General features: G+C 48.8%; 1 protein-coding gene across 2 annotated transcripts in view; it reads right to left on the bottom strand.

Moving 5' to 3' along the window:
* The window catches only part of SCNN1B (sodium channel epithelial 1 beta subunit), a 61,389-nt gene extending 49,465 nt beyond the window's left edge, over positions 1–11,924 (bottom strand). The window contains exon 1 of one of the 2 annotated variants that reach the window (XM_029576549.1): positions 10,791–11,924. The gene's annotated coding sequence lies outside the window, so the exon portion shown is untranslated. Of the gene's footprint in view, positions 1–10,732 lie in introns of both variants that reach the window. The other variant, XM_029576550.1, reaches the window with a different exon arrangement.
* Positions 11,925–15,688: the final 3,764 nt, after the last annotated feature.

Genomic DNA, 15,688 nt, shown 5'->3' with positions numbered 1-15,688 from the left:
CAAGGAGAACTCCTAGGTCCCTCATAAATGGTTGTGCTGAGAGGAGGTTGAGTTTGTTGATATCAGACGGAGGAGGGGAAGAGGATGAGTGAGGGGAGATGAGTAGGAGTTCAGTTTTGTTCGTGTTGAGGGCAAGATGGAGGTTAGTGAGCAGGAAGTTAATGGCTGTGAAGCATTTCTTCCAATGTTCTAGGGCGTCCGAGATAGAGTTCTGTATAGGGATGATGATCTGAACATCATCAGCATCATCAAATTATCTTCTTAGGCAAAAAACGGATCATTCTATGCCTTATATCCTGTCATTTCTTTCCTTCCGATGTCGTATTCACATCCTCTGTCTTGTAATGCTAGTGTCTGACATTGCAAGCGAGGTCCCACCCACATCCGGGACCCACCCACGCCCTCCAGCTCTCTCTGTCAATCACACCTTGACCTCTTTTTTGTTAAGATCAAATGTAAATTTTGGGCTATTCACTTCTCAGTGACAATGCTGTGCAATGCCATGTGGAGGGTCCTAGGTTTGATTCTTAGGTTGCTATTCCTGACCCAATGGCAACATCTAGAGGCCGGATTTAGTGCCTACAATTGTGACTCTGTTAACCAGGCTAAGTGATAGAAAATAGAGGAAAGCTCCCTGGGAAGTTGTGAATGACGGATCCCGACCGAGCTGTAATCCCAAGAGAGCAGGAAGAACTGCATCCAAAAAAGCAAACAAAACCCAGAACTCATGAAAAATTAACGCTTGGCCACCCAACTTCATTGGGGGACATGAAATAATTTGAAGCTTGACTAAGACATTAAAAACATCTCCTGGTTCTAGTTCCTTCAAATCGGTGCCACTCTGCTTGGCTTAACATGTTCTATGTATTTCCCACATCTCTGCACGCGTGTCCATGCACCCCAATGCTTTCAGAATATTTCTTCCTTCCTGACCTGACTCTACATCATAAACTGATGGCAAAACTTTCTGTCTGGATATAACTTTATTTATGAAAAGGGAGATGGGGAGGAGCTGCAGCCTTAATTCAGTCAAAAGACCTAAAAATCAAAGAAGTAAACATTAAACCTTTTACTCCATGGAAGCGTTATTAGCTTGACTGGGCAGTGGGCATGGATTTAATATTCTTCTTTACATTCCCTCAGATTCTAAACTGGCTACGACAGATACTATTAAGATTGCCACTGACCATCTTTTAATTCTAGGAGACGCCCAGCAGAGGTGGTGGAGACAAGGACAGGATCTGAATTCAAGAAAGCATGGGACAAGCCCAGGGCATCTCTGAAGGAGTGATGGGAATTGTAAGGGCTACAAAAATGGGACGGATGGGCAGGATAGATGGGTCACGTGGTCTGTTTGTGCCATCATGCTTGTCCAAACCTCTTTTAAACCCTGCAGTGCTAGTCACATTGATCACATCCTCTGGCAAAGTTTCCACAGCTCCATGCTGGTAAACTGGCTCAGTGCAGGCATAGAGAGGAGAGTGCCTTTCACACTGGGCACTGGGTCCTGATTCAGAGGGGGCACTGGGCACTGGGTCCTGATTCAGAGGGGAGAGCGCCTTTCACACTGCGCTGGGGCACTGGGTCCTGATTCAGATGGGAGAGCGCCTTTCACACTGTGCTGGGGCACTGGGTCCTGATTCAGAGGGGAGAGCGCCTTTCACGCTGCGCTGGGGCACTGGGTCCTGATTCAGATGGGAGAGCGCCTTTCACGCTGCGCTGGGGCACTGGGTCCTGATTCAGATGGGAGAGCGCCTTTCACACTGCGCTGAGGCACTAGATCCAGATTCAGAGGGGAGAGCGCCTCTCACACTGCGCTGAGGCACTAGATCCAGATTCAGAGGGGAGAGCACCTCTCACACTGCGCTGAGGCACTAGATCCAGATTCAGAGGGGAGAGCGCCTTTCACACTGCACTGGGGCACTGGGTCCTGATTCAGAGGGGAGAGCGCCTTTCACACTGCGCTGAGGCACTAGATCCAGATTCAGAGGGGAGAGCACCTCTCACACTGCGCTGAGGCACTGGGTCCTGATTCAGAGGGGAGAGCGCCTTTCACACTGCACTGGGGCACTGGGTCCTGATTCAGAGGGGAGGCACCTCTCACACTGTGCTGAGGCACTAGATTCAGATTCAGAGGGGAGAGCACCTCTCACACTGTGCTGAGGCACTAGATTCAGATTCAGAGGGGAGAGCACCTCTCACACTGTGCTGAGGCACTAGATTCAGATTCAGAGGGGAGAGCACCTCTCACACTGCGCTGGGGCACTGGGTCCTGATTCAGAAGGGAGAGCACCTCTCACACTGCGCTGAGGCACTAGATCCAGATTCAGAGGGGAGAGCACCTCTCACACTGCACTGGGGCACTGGGTCCTGATTCAGAGGGGAGGCACCTCTCACACTGTGCTGAGGCACTAGATTCAGATTCAGAGGGGAGAGCACCTCTCACACTGTGCTGAGGCACTAGATTCAGATTCAGAGGGGAGAGCACCTCTCACACTGCGCTGAGGCACTAGATTCAGATTCAGAGGGGAGAGCACCTCTCACACTGCGCTGGGGCACTGGGTCCTGATTCAGAAGGGAGAGCACCTCTCACACTGCGCTGAGGCACTAGATCCAGATTCAGAGGGGAGAGCGCCTTTCACACTGCACTGGGGCACTGGGTCCTGATTCAGAGGGGAGGCACCTCTCACACTGTGCTGAGGCACTAGATTCAGATTCAGAGGGGAGAGCACCTCTCACACTGTGCTGAGGCACTAGATTCAGATTCAGAGGGGAGAGCACCTCTCACACTGTGCTGAGGCACTAGATTCAGATTCAGAGGGGAGAGCACCTCTCACACTGCGCTGGGGCACTGGGTCCTGATTCAGAAGGGAGAGCACCTCTCACACTGCGCTGAGGCACTAGATCCAGATTCAGAGGGGAGAGCACCTCTCACACTGCACTGGGGCACTGGGTCCTGATTCAGAGGGGAGGCACCTCTCACACTGTGCTGGGACACTGGGTCCTGATTCAGAGGGGAGAGCTCCTCTCACACTGTGCTGGGACACTGGGTCCTGGTTCAGAGGGGAGAGCACCTCTCACACTGCACTGGGACACTGGGTCCTGGTTCAGAGGGGAGAGCACCTCTCACACTGCACTGGGGCACTGGGTCCTGATTCAGAGGGGAGAGCACCTCTCACACTGCACTGGGACACTGGGTCTTGGTTCAGAGAGGAGAGCACCTCTCACACATCACTGGGGCACTGGGTCCTGATTCAGAGGGGAGAGCACCTACGTACCCATATTCAACCAATTTAATAACTTCTGATAAAATTTCAGAAGTGGGATCAATAGATAGCTGTTGATAAAAAAAAAATAGTACTTGACAGTTGTCTATATTTATTTATTTATTTGTTGAGTTTTATATACCGTCATTCTGTGAAGCCATCACGGTATTGAGAGCAACTCAAAATGACAATGGCGCCCCCTTTTTTGGTGGGTTTAATTATGATATCACTCCTTGTTTTAAGTTGATGGAGAGCATTGGATTCCGCATGAGTCACATGTGACTTGGAACATTAAATATTTTCAACATCTTTAAGCACCAATTCTTGAAACTTAGATGTGGCAGAATCCCCAGGAAGTGGAGGACACCAATTAGATTTGTATTTGACCAGTGAATTGTCATAGGATGTTCCAGGAAATTTTTCAAAAACACCTTGCATTGCAATTGTTGTAGGTAGATAGTTTAAGCCTTTATCTAATATTCTCTCTTCTAATTCGCTGAGTATACATCCAGAAAGGTTAATGACAGCTGGAGAAGATGACCCATGTTGGATATGAATACTAGTTTGGAGGGTGGTTGGATGGGAATTGTGATCACGTCCGCGGTTTGTAATTGCGAGCTCCTCAACGTCTGCCTCCAGGCCTTTTGCCGATCATGAAATACCCTGACAGCCCCCGAGGCAGCGAATGCGAAACGTGATATTGCGTCTGGCTTTGCCGGATGGGGAAAGTTTCGCAATTTTTATTTTTTAAATTTAAGAACAAAGAAAAAATAATAAAATTATTCTTGATTATGTTTCTTGGACCAATGATTAAAGAGGACCCTAACGAGGTGGAAGACTTATAAAAAGTGGTCCCAGTATCCGCAGATGGTCCTTATAAGAATGTCTAATTATTATCTATAACTTCTCTCTAATATTAGTATTTTGAATAACTTTGTTCTAATTTCACTGGCTCTCGTCTGACTACTTATAGTGTGATTTGCAATGTGTTTGTTCTGTTATTCCAGTAGGAGGTGTACTGGTATTCTTGGACTAGTAGTAATAATTTCAATTCTGCTCTTCCATAGGTAAGGTTGTTTCTTGGGATTAGTGCTGTTATGGCATGGTAGGTTAGCTATAAAGATTCTGTGTGTATTTTTAGCAGGGTTTTGTTGTCATAGTGGACGGTTTGAGATCTAGAATGTAATTACTAGCTTGATATGATAAAAAAATCATATAATTCAATAGATGTGAAAAAAGGCATGGAATCATGGTTTAAAGGCACACACTCCCTTTTCAAATAGAGATTACTAATCAGTTGGATAGGGATTATGGGTCACACCCAGACAGACCTAAGGGTCATATTTTGTGTCTACTTAAGGATTAGAATAATAATAGTGCACCCATTTAACAGAGTTTCCCAGCTGGTGGTGGTGCATGCAGGGTGACCACGCACCTTTCCATGTCTTCTCTCTGGAACTGGGGAGGGGGCAGGAGGAAGAGTGTGGGGGCTTGTCACACGTTGTGCCTTCAGCTTAAAAAGATGACTTACTTCAACCTCTATTATTTTGTTGGATTTAAGTTCTCAATTTGACTTGAAGCTTGTGAGGAGCATCAGAAAAGATCTTAGCAATTCAGGAATGAGGCGTTACCAGCTGGCAGATCAACTGCTTCTATGATGTAAATGCTGAGATTTGCATCCATTCTCTCCTTATTAATCCCTTTTTGGGTAAGAGGATCACAAATGAAGTTGAGATATTCTGTCTGTCCCATCTTGTGAGACAGCACATGGGTTATAAGTTAGAATCATAGGTCAATAATCATTTACAAAATAGTTAGATATTTAAAATCATAAGTTCACTGTGCAAAAATACATAGTCTCAGCACATTTAGCTCAGCAATGTAGAATCCCAACACTGATCTGTGCTTTGCATCCGGGGAGCATCATTCACTGCATCACATAGAGGAGACACTTGGCTCCTTTCCAGAATGGAAATGAGGACCCCCTGATACAGCATAAACATACATATGTACATACAAACATACATACAGAATATAACTAATTAATCACAAAGAGCAAAACACCTCTCAGAAATCATACAAACAAAAAACAAATGAGGTGGCACATATACACGTACGTACATGCATACACACAGACATACATATGCACATAATTACATACACACGTACATCATACATGCATACATATAGACATACATATGCACATACACACGTACATGCATGCATACACACAGACATACATATGCACATACTTACATACACACGTACATGCATACATGCATACACAGACATGCATATGCACAAACTTACACACGTACACATGTACATACATGCATACTAACATACACACACACATACATACATGCATACACTCAGACATACATATGCACATACTTTCTCTTTGAAGCTTGGAGTAAAATGTTCATGTGGACTTGTCCCAGTGTGGACATTCTGAAAATTGCCCCAGTGACAAGTATGTGCATATATTTGTCTGTGTGTATGTCCCACCTCATGTGTTTTTTGTTTGTATGATTTCTGAGAGGTGTTTTGCTTTTTGTGATTAATTAAATTCTGTATGTATGTATGTATGTACATATGTATGTCTGTGTGTATGCATGTATGTATGTACATATGTATGTTTATGCTGCATCAGGAAAGGAGCCAAGTGTCTCCTCTATGTGATGCAGTGAATGATGCTCCCCGGATGGAAAGCACAGATCAGTGTTGGGATTCTACATTGCTGAGCTAAATGTGCTGAGACTATGTATTCAGGATCAGCTGAAGAGGAAGAAAATGGAAAAAAGTAGGAAATCGAGCATACAGTAGTCCTTTGGGAATTCTGCGCTCTTGCAGAGCACACAAGCGGAGGCCATCCCACTCACGGCAAAGAAGGATCAGGCCCCGGTGAGAGTGAGTCTTTGTGTGTGCGTGTAAAAGTCTGTAAGCCTGGGGGTGAGAGAGAGCATATGTGAGGGAGCTTATTTGTGAGAGAGGGAGCCTGTGTGAGGGTCTATGTATGTGCAAGAAAGAGAGACTATGTGAAGGGATGTGTTTGAGAGAGAGAGGGAGCCTTTATGTGTGTGTGTGTGGGGGGGGGTAAGCAAGAGAGGGAGCCAGTGTGCAGGGGGGTGTGAGAGAGAGACATAGGTAACCTGTGTGAGGAAATATGCATGAGAAAGAAAGGGAGCTTGTGTGGGTTTGTGTGCAAGAGAGCGAGGAAGCCTGTATGAAGGTGTGTGTGTGTGTGTGCGAGACAGGGAGAGAGTGCTGTGAGACAGAGAGGGTGTGCTGTGTACATGAGAGAGAGGGAGCCTGTCTGAGGGAATGTGTATGTGCGAAAGAAAGACAGGGAGCCTGTGTGAGGGGGTGTATATGTGCGAGAAAGAGGGAGCCTTATGAGGGTGTGTGTGTGTATGCGTGCCCATGCGCATGATGGAGAGAGAGGGAGCCTTATGAGGGTGTGTGTGTGTGCGAGAGAGAGGAGGGACTCTGAATGAGGGTGGGTGTGTGTGCGAGAGAGAGGAGGGACTCTGAATGAGGGTGTGTGTGTGTGCGAGAGAGAGGAGGGACTCTGAATGAGGGTGTGTGTGTGTGCGAGAGAGAGGAGGGACTCTGAATGAGGGTGTGTGTGTGTGCGAGAGAGAGGAGGGACTCTGAATGAGGGTGTGTGTGTGTATGCGTGCCCACGCGCATGATGGAGAGAGAGGGAGCCTGTATGGGGGGTGTGTATGTGCACTAGAGGGAGGGAGCCTGTGTGTGTGTGTGTGAAAGAGAGAGGGATAGAGGGGAGCCTTTGTGAGGGGCAGCACTGACTGAGTGGTCAAACTCTGCGAGTGGAGATAGAGGGGAAGGGATTAAGCCTAGAGAGCCACAGTGGCAGTTGGAGGAGTTAGGGCCTGAGAGGGCAAAGTGAAAGGAGACTGGCCAGGAGAGTAGGGAGAAGGAGTGGAAGGGACAATCTTACAGTGAACTTCTAGGGAAATTCTGCTCAAAATATTTAAAACTGTGCATCTTTAAGTAATAACATTTTTCTGTATTACATTTTAAATTAATTACTTAAAGACTGTGATGCATATTGTATTATTTTTACCAATATAAAATATGCAGAATTTTGCAGAGTTTTACATTTTTGTGTGCAGAATTTAAATTTTTTTTGTGCCAAATTCCCTCAGGAGTAATAGAGTGAAAAAGGAAGGTTGAAGCAGCCTGAATGGTGGAGGTTGCATCATCAGAGCATGGCGGAGAAGGGGATGGAAGAATGAGGAAATCTTGTGAAGAAAATGGCTGAGAAATACAGGCGTGGAACTGAATAGGATAGGGAGAGAATTGTTAGCAGATTAGGTCTGCGCTGAGCACTGCTGGACCTCTACCAGAATGAACCTCTACCAGCCTTTCTCTTTTTATGGCATTTTAATCACCCATTAACTGGGATTTGAAAGTTTCTTCAGGAATGATTGCCATGTACTCCCATCCACCAATAATTTGTCTTGGGGGAGGGATGGCAGGAGTAGATGATAAGAGCAGCTCCCACCCCAAGCCATTCTCCTTCTCCCTGTCTGTCTAAAACTCCTGCCAGGCATGCAGATCTGAAGATACCTTCCCTCTCTCTCTCTCTCTCTCTCTCTCTCTCTCTCTCGCACATATACACCCCCTCATGCAGGCTCCCAGTAAAAGTTCCCTGGTGTGAATAGCGCACAGAGGGGGCTTTTACCGGATAAAACATCCCTTCACCTCTCAGTGGCTCTTCCTCCAAGCTTTCATGCACACCACTGCCGTGCAAATGTCTGCATGCATCACAAGGCATTCATCCTAGTACATGGAGGGAGCTTTCAAAGGAGCAACACAGTCCTAGCAAGTTTCAAAAACTCACTTACTTGAGTAAAGTGCATTTACACGTGTAAAGCCCAATTTTAAGCATGTAAATGCCTTTTAAAATCAAGCCCTATAAGTCGCTGCTGCCATAATATGCAGAAGGGATCACAAGCACTATTTCTTGAAGACCCTATGGGCGAAAGAGTTATAAGCTGATGAAGTTTTATGTCCTTATCACTTTGTACTTGCTCAGTTCACAATTAATGTCATCAGGATAATCTGTTGACAGTCAGCACACTAAGAAACACAGCATACATTTTAACAGTTATCTTCTGTAGCAAAAAGTAGAAAAAGAAATGCTTTCCAATGAATGCAGTGCCCCAGGGCTGTATGATCTCCCAAGCTTACCAGAGTTGGACCTGGCTAAGAACACTCAGCAAGGCAAGGAGTGGTACTGATGGCCCAGTAAGGGGTGCTCTTCCCTGTGAATTAGTACTGACCCAATGTCCCAGCACCATCTCCCAGTACGGTGTTAGAAGGCACTCTCCCCGTTGAGTCAATACTGACCCAATGTCCCAGCCAAGGTCAATGCAAACCTTACAGCCTTGCACCTCCTCCAGCCCTGCCTCCAAGGCCCTCTTCATGTACTATTATGAGTTATGCATTTACAATAACATATTTTACAAGAAAAATGGCATTGAAAGTACAGTCTTTTGAGGTAAAAACATTACTTAGAACAACAAATATATTATATTTACATCCACTGCTATGGTATCAATCTCAAAACCTTGCAAAAAAGAAAATAAGAGACTTGGAACCCATATAGTGGGCTTGGCCCTCAGAAAGCCATGAGCTAAGGGAATTACAATTACAATATACTAAATCTCCCATACCAACACAGCATTAACTGGTAACAACCCTACCAATGAAAAGGCAACAATGCAAATATTACACCAGGCTCTAAAATATTGATACATCTCCTATTAGGAAAACAGAACAAGCCATTCTGCTATAGATCCCTACATAGGCAGAATATTTCATCTCTGTCACACATGCAGAATCCATACAGACTCTCACCAAATACAGAATAAAGAGAATGAAATATAAATATAAATGTGCAGACAAAAACAGAACTGGAAACTGCAACAAGCCAGACTCTGTATACAATGCAACAATGAAAAAAGAGAAACATCATCATTCTTCATAAAACAAATCAAACGATACAATCAAGAAATATAAAAAATAGTAAAATCATACTAATAAAAAGAACAAATACTTCAAAACAGCTGATGAATAGAACATCCAAAAAGTAAAACCTCATATAAACATTTTTTTTAATTTCCCAAACACCAATACAATATTTCAAAACAGCAGGCACATCAAATAACATTTAATAATTAAAACTAATAAGAATAAAAATATTCTTATTCCCTGTTCTCCATACCTGGGAGCTTTTGATTGTTATGAGATTGTTATGGATTGGGGGAGGGGGAACATACTTTCTCATCTCTCTCCTATATACTCACACTCTCTAACACACACATCTTCATTCTCACACATATTCTCCCACTCACACACACACACACACTCGCCCTCTTTCTCACACATACACTCCCTCCTCTTTCATGCATGCACACACACACACAGACACTCCCTCCTCTTTCATGCACACACACACTCTCTCTCTCTCATTCACACACTCACTTACTCCCTCCTCTTTCATTCACACACACACTCTCTCTCTCATTCACACTCGCACATACTCCCTCCTCTTTCATGCACTCACACACACATTTCCTTTTCTATCTCTCACACATGCCCTCTGTCACTCATGCTGGCAGCTCTTGGGCTGCTGGCAGGATGGGCTCTGCTGGTGGCCTGCCCCCCCCCCCCCCCTCCCATGATACATGGCAGTAAGTGACTGCCTGGTTTCCCTAGGGGAGGTGCTGGCCCTGGTCCCTGCCGCATTCTTTCATCTGAACCAGTACTGACCCAATGTCCCAGCACATTATAGGTTGTATCCTTCCCTCTGTGCCAGAACAGAACCATCACCCCAGCTTGGCACAAGGAGGCAGAATGCCATCTTTCAAATACAACTTTAGAGAACTTTCTATCCGCTCCCTAAAAATGAATAATCTGAGAGGAAGGGAGGGTGTTGAGCTCAGAGTTAGAGGTGAGGCTGCAAAATGTCACCGGGATGGTAGAATCTGACCTGGTCAAATCCCCATCTAACTCTTTATTCCTACCTTAGAGACAACTGAACTTGTGCCGGTATTGAGAAATGTCTCTGTACAATTACAAAGGCGTGAATATGTTGTAGGTAATGATGGCAGAGAACAACTTGTAGTACAAGACACTGAGAAGCAGCAGGCAAAGCCTGGGTTCCGTGTCGTATACATTACAGATCATCAGTGCGGAAAGAGCCTGTATCATTTCATGCTTAGTTACACTGAAATCTGACAAGAAGCAGAGAGAAAAAGCGAGCGTAAATACAGCCGGCAACTTTCTCTATTTACAAAACATGAAAACACACGCGGGAAGTGGATTTGCAATTGAAAGCAACTTCGCAGTATTGGAAGCAATCAAAGTGCAGAGAGCGGGACTCGGTCCTGCCTGCGCCCCCTCCTCACCTCCCTTGTCTCCCCGGGACTTACCCTACAGCTTTCCGAAATCCGGATCTTTCCCCCAGAGCAGCTGGGGGGGCTCCCTTACCTCCTCCTGCGGGCGCTGAGCGCTGCAGCTTCGGAGCTTGCGAGTCCTCGGCACGGGCGAGGCTGCGGGGAGAAAGGGGAGGGAGCAAGGGAGGGGAGGGAAGAAGGGATGAGAGAGGGAAGCAACGGATCCGATGTGGCTGGTGAGGGGAGGGAAGAAGGGATGAGAGAGGGAAGCAACAGATCCGATGTGGCTGGTGAGGGGAGGGAAGAAGGGATGAGAGAGAGAAGCAACAGATCCGATGTGGCTGGCGAGGGGAGGGAAGAAGGGACGAGAGAGGGAAGCAACAGATCCGATGTGGCTGGCGAGGGGAGGGAAGAAGGGACGAGAGAGGGAAGCAACAGATCCGATGTGGCTGGCGAGGGGAGGGAAGAAGGGATGAGAGATGTGGCTGGCGAGGGGAGGGAAGAAGGGACGAGAGAGGGAAGCAACGGATCCGATGTGGCTGGCGAGGGGAGGGAAGAAGGGACGAGAGAGGGAAGCAACGGATCCGATGTGGCTGGCGAGGGGAGGGAAGAAGGGACGAGAGAGGGAAGCAACGGATCCGATGTGGCTGGCGAGGGGAGGGAAGAAGGGATGAGAGAGGGAAGCAACGGATCCGATGTGGCTGGCGAGGGGAGGGAAGAAGGGACGAGAGAGGGAAGCAACGGATCCGATGTGGCTGGCGAGGGGAGGGAAGAAGGGACGAGAGAGGGAAGCAACGGATCCGATGTGGCTGGCGAGGGGAGGGAAGAAGGGACGAGAGAGGGAAGCAACAGATCCGATGTGGCTGGCGAGGGGAGGGAAGAAGGGACGAGAGAGGGAAGCAACGGATCCGATGTGGCTGGCGAGGGGAGGGAAGAAGGGACGAGAGAGGGAAGCAATGGATCCGATGTGGCTGGCGAGGGGAGGGAAGAAGGGATGAGAGAGGGAAGAAGGGATGAGAGAGGGAAGCAACAGGTCCGATGTGGCTGGTGAGGGGAGGGAAGAAGGGACGAGAGAGGGAAGCAACGGATCCGATGTGGCTGGCGAGGGGAGGGAAGAAGGGACGAGAGAGGGAAGCAACAGATCCGATGTGGCTGGTGAGGGGAGGGAAGAAGGGATGAGAGAGGGAAGCAACAGATCCGATGTGGCTGGTGAGGGGAGGGAAGAAGGGATGAGAGAGGGGAAGCAACAGATCCGATGTGGCTGGTGAGGGGAGGGAAGAAGGGATGAGAGAGGGAAGAAGGGACGAGAGAGGGAAGCAACGGATCCGATGTGGCTGGCGAGGGGAGGGAAGAAGGGACGAGAGAGGGAAGCAACGGATCCGATGTGGCTGGCGAGGGGAGGGAAGAAGGGACGAGAGAGGGAAGCAACGGATCCGATGTGGCTGGCGAGGGGAGGGAAGAAGGGACGAGAGAGGGAAGCAACAGATCCGATGTGGCTGGTGAGGGGAGGGAAGAAGGGATGAGAGAGGGAAGCAACAGATCCGATGTGGCTGGTGAGGGGAGGGAAGAAGGGATGAGAGAGGGGAAGCAACAGATCCGATGTGGCTGGTGAGGGGAGGGAAGAAGGGATGAGAGAGGGAAGAAGGGATGAGAGAGGGAAGCAACAGGTCCGATGTGGCTGGTGAGGGGAGGGAAGAAGGGACGAGAGAGGGAAGCAATGGATCCGATGTGGCTGGCGAGGGGAGGGAAGAAGGGACGAGAGAGGGAAGCAACAGATCCGATGTGGCTGGTGAGGGGAGGGAAGAAGGGATGAGAGAGGGAAGCAACAGATCCGATGTGGCTGGTGAGGGGAGGGAAGAAGGGATGAGAGAGGGAAGCAACAGATCCGATGTGGCTGGTGAGGGGAGGGAAGAAGGGATGAGAGAGGGAAGCAACAGATCCGATGTGGCTGGCGAGGGGAGGGAAGAAGGGATGAGAGAGGGAAGAAGGGATGAGAGAGGGAAGCAACAGGTCCGATGTGGCTGGTGAGGGGAGGGAAGAAGGGACGAGAGAGGGAAGCAACGGATCCGATGTGGCTGGCGAGGGGAGGGAAGAAGGGACGAGAGAGGGAAGCAACGGATCCGATGTGGCTGGCGAGGGGAGGGAAGAAGGGACGAGAGAGGGAAGCAACGGATCCGATGTGGCTGGCGAGGGGAGGGAAGAAGGGACGAGAGAGGGAAGCAACGGATCCGATGTGGCTGGCGAGGGGAGGGAAGAAGGGACGAGAGAGGGAAGCAACAGATCCGATGTGGCTGGCGAGGGGAGGGAAGAAGGGACGAGAGAGGGAAGCAACAGATCCGATGTGGCTGGCGAGGGGAGGGAAGAAGGGACGAGAGAGGGAAGCAACAGATCCGATGTGGCTGGCGAGGGGAGGGAAGAAGGGACGAGAGAGGGAAGCAACAGATCTGATGTGGCTGGCGAGGGGAGGGAAGAAGGGACGAGAGAGGGAAGCAACGGATCCGATGTGGCTGGTGAGGGGAGGGAAGAAGGGATGGGATCCGATGTGGCTGGCGAGGGGAGGGAAGAAGGGATGAGAGAGGGAAGCAACAGATCCGATGTGGCTGGCGAGGGGAGGGAAGAAGGGATGAGAGAGAGAAGCAACAGATCCGATGTGGCTGGCGAGGGGAGGGAAGAAGGGATGAGAGAGGGAAGCAACAGATCCGATGTGGCTGGCGAGGGGAGGGAAGAAGGGATGAGAGAGGGAAGCAACAGATCCGATGTGGCTGGCGAGGGGAGGGAAGAAGGGATGAGAGAGGGAAGCAACGGGTCCGATGTGGCTGGCGAGGGGAGGGAAGAAGGGATGAGAGAGGGAAGCAATGGATCCGATGTGGCTGGCGAGGGGAGGGAAGAAGGGATGAGAGAGGGAAGCAACGGATCCGATGTGGCTGGCGAGGGGAGGGAAGAAGGGACGAGAGAGGGAAGCAACGGATCCGATGTGGCTGGCGAAGGGAGGGAAGAAGGGACGAGAGAGGGAAGCAACGGATCCGATGTGGCTGGCGAGGGGAGGGAAGAAGGGACGAGAGAGGGAAGCAACGGATCTGATGTGGCTGGCGAGGGGAGGGAAGAAGGGACGAGAGAGGGAAGCAACGGATCCGATGTGGCTGGTGAGGGGAGGGAAGAAGGGACGAGAGAGGGAAGCAACGGATCCGATGTGGCTGGCGAGGGGAGGGAAGAAGGGATGAGAGAGGGAAGCAACGGATCCGATGTGGCTGGCGAGGGGAGGGAAGAAGGGATGAGAGAGGGAAGCAACAGATCCGATGTGGCTGGCGAGGGGAGGGAAGAAGGGATGAGAGAGGGAAGCAACGGGTCCGATGTGGCTGGCGAGGGGAGGGAAGAAGGGATGAGAGAGGGAAGCAACGGATCCGATGTGGCTGGCGAGGGGAGGGAAGAAGGGATGAGAGAGGGAAGCAACGGATCCGATGTGGCTGGCGAAGGGAGGGAAGAAGGGATGAGAGAGGGAAGCAACGGATCCGATGTGGCTGGCGAGGGGAGGGAAGAAGGGATGAGAGAGGGAAGCAACGGATCCGATGTGGCTGGCGAGGGGAGGGAAGAAGGGATGAGAGAGGGAAGCAACGGATCTGATGTGGCTGGCGAGGGGAGGGAAGAAGGGATGAGAGAGGGAAGCAACAGATCCGATGTGGCTGGTGAGGGGAGGGAAGAAGGGATGAGAGAGGGAAGCAACAGATCCGATGTGGCTGGTGAGGGGAGAGAAGAAGGGATGAGAGAGGGAAGCAACAGATCTGATGTGGCTGGCGAGGGGAGGGAAGAAGGGATGAGAGAGGGAAGCAACAGGGATGGAAGGAGGGAGAGAGGGGATGGCAGTGATGCAGGGACTGATGTTGTGGAGAAGAGGCTAATCCCGGGGAAGAATTGAGGGAAAGACCTTTAGGATGAGGGACAGAGGGACTGACAGGGCCGGTGCTTCCATTAGGCAAACTAGAAGGTCACCTAGAGCACCAAGATTTTGGGGGTGGGAAAATCTGGCCAGTGTGGGGTCTAGAGGGTGCCGTACCAGAATCAATACTAAGAAATCAAAAAACCCAAAAAGGTGTAAGAATAATGTAAATCAACCAAAACATCAGATCTCACGTTACCATAGAAGGATGTGTGAGAACATTAAGTTATAAATAAAAAGAATGACCGTCATACTGCACAGGGAAGTGCATCATGTAAATGGGCTGCTTTTTGAGCACTAGATGATGTGTTCTTCACTGTGCAATATGACGGTCATTCTCTTTATAAATTAATTTTCTTACACATCCTTGTATGGTAAAGTGAGATCTGTTGTACCAGAATCAATACCATCAGAGACTGGAGTGTTGCACTGGAGCCACCGACATCAGCAGTTAAATTGGGAGAGGGGATGAATGACCCAAAGTTCACCTAGGGCATCAAATATGCTTGCGCTGGCCCTGGGAGCATTTGGAGGTGGGACTAATTCTGGGAAGAATGGAAGGACTGAGCAGGTAATGAAGAGGATGAGCTGGAGGGGTGAAGGGACTGAATTTGTAGAGTAGAGGCTAATTCTGGTGAACAGTGGAAGGACTGAGTTTGTGGAGGCGAGACTGGTACTTTTCAATATATAAATATAAATGATCTGGAAAGGAATACGATGAGTGAGGTAATCAAATTTACAGATGATACAAAATTATTCAGAGTAGTTAAATCACAAGCAGATTGTGATACATTACAGGAGGACCTTGCAAGACTGGAAGATTGGGCATCCAAATGGCAGATGAAATTTAATGTGGACAAGTGCAAGGTGATGCATATAGGGAAAAATAACCCATGTTGTAGTTACATAATATTAGGTTCCATATTAAGAGCACCACCCAGGAAAAAGATGAATGCATCATAGTGGATAATACATTGAAATCATCAGCTCAGTGTGCTGCAGCAGTCAAAAAAGCAAACAGAATGTTAGGAATTATTAGGAAGAGAATGGTTAATAAA

Source organism: Rhinatrema bivittatum, chromosome 14, assembly GCF_901001135.1.
Source record: "Rhinatrema bivittatum chromosome 14, aRhiBiv1.1, whole genome shotgun sequence".
NCBI lineage: Eukaryota > Metazoa > Chordata > Amphibia > Gymnophiona > Rhinatrematidae > Rhinatrema > Rhinatrema bivittatum.
Note: the sequence above shows the minus strand (reverse complement) of the source record. Positions and strands in the feature narration are given on the sequence as shown.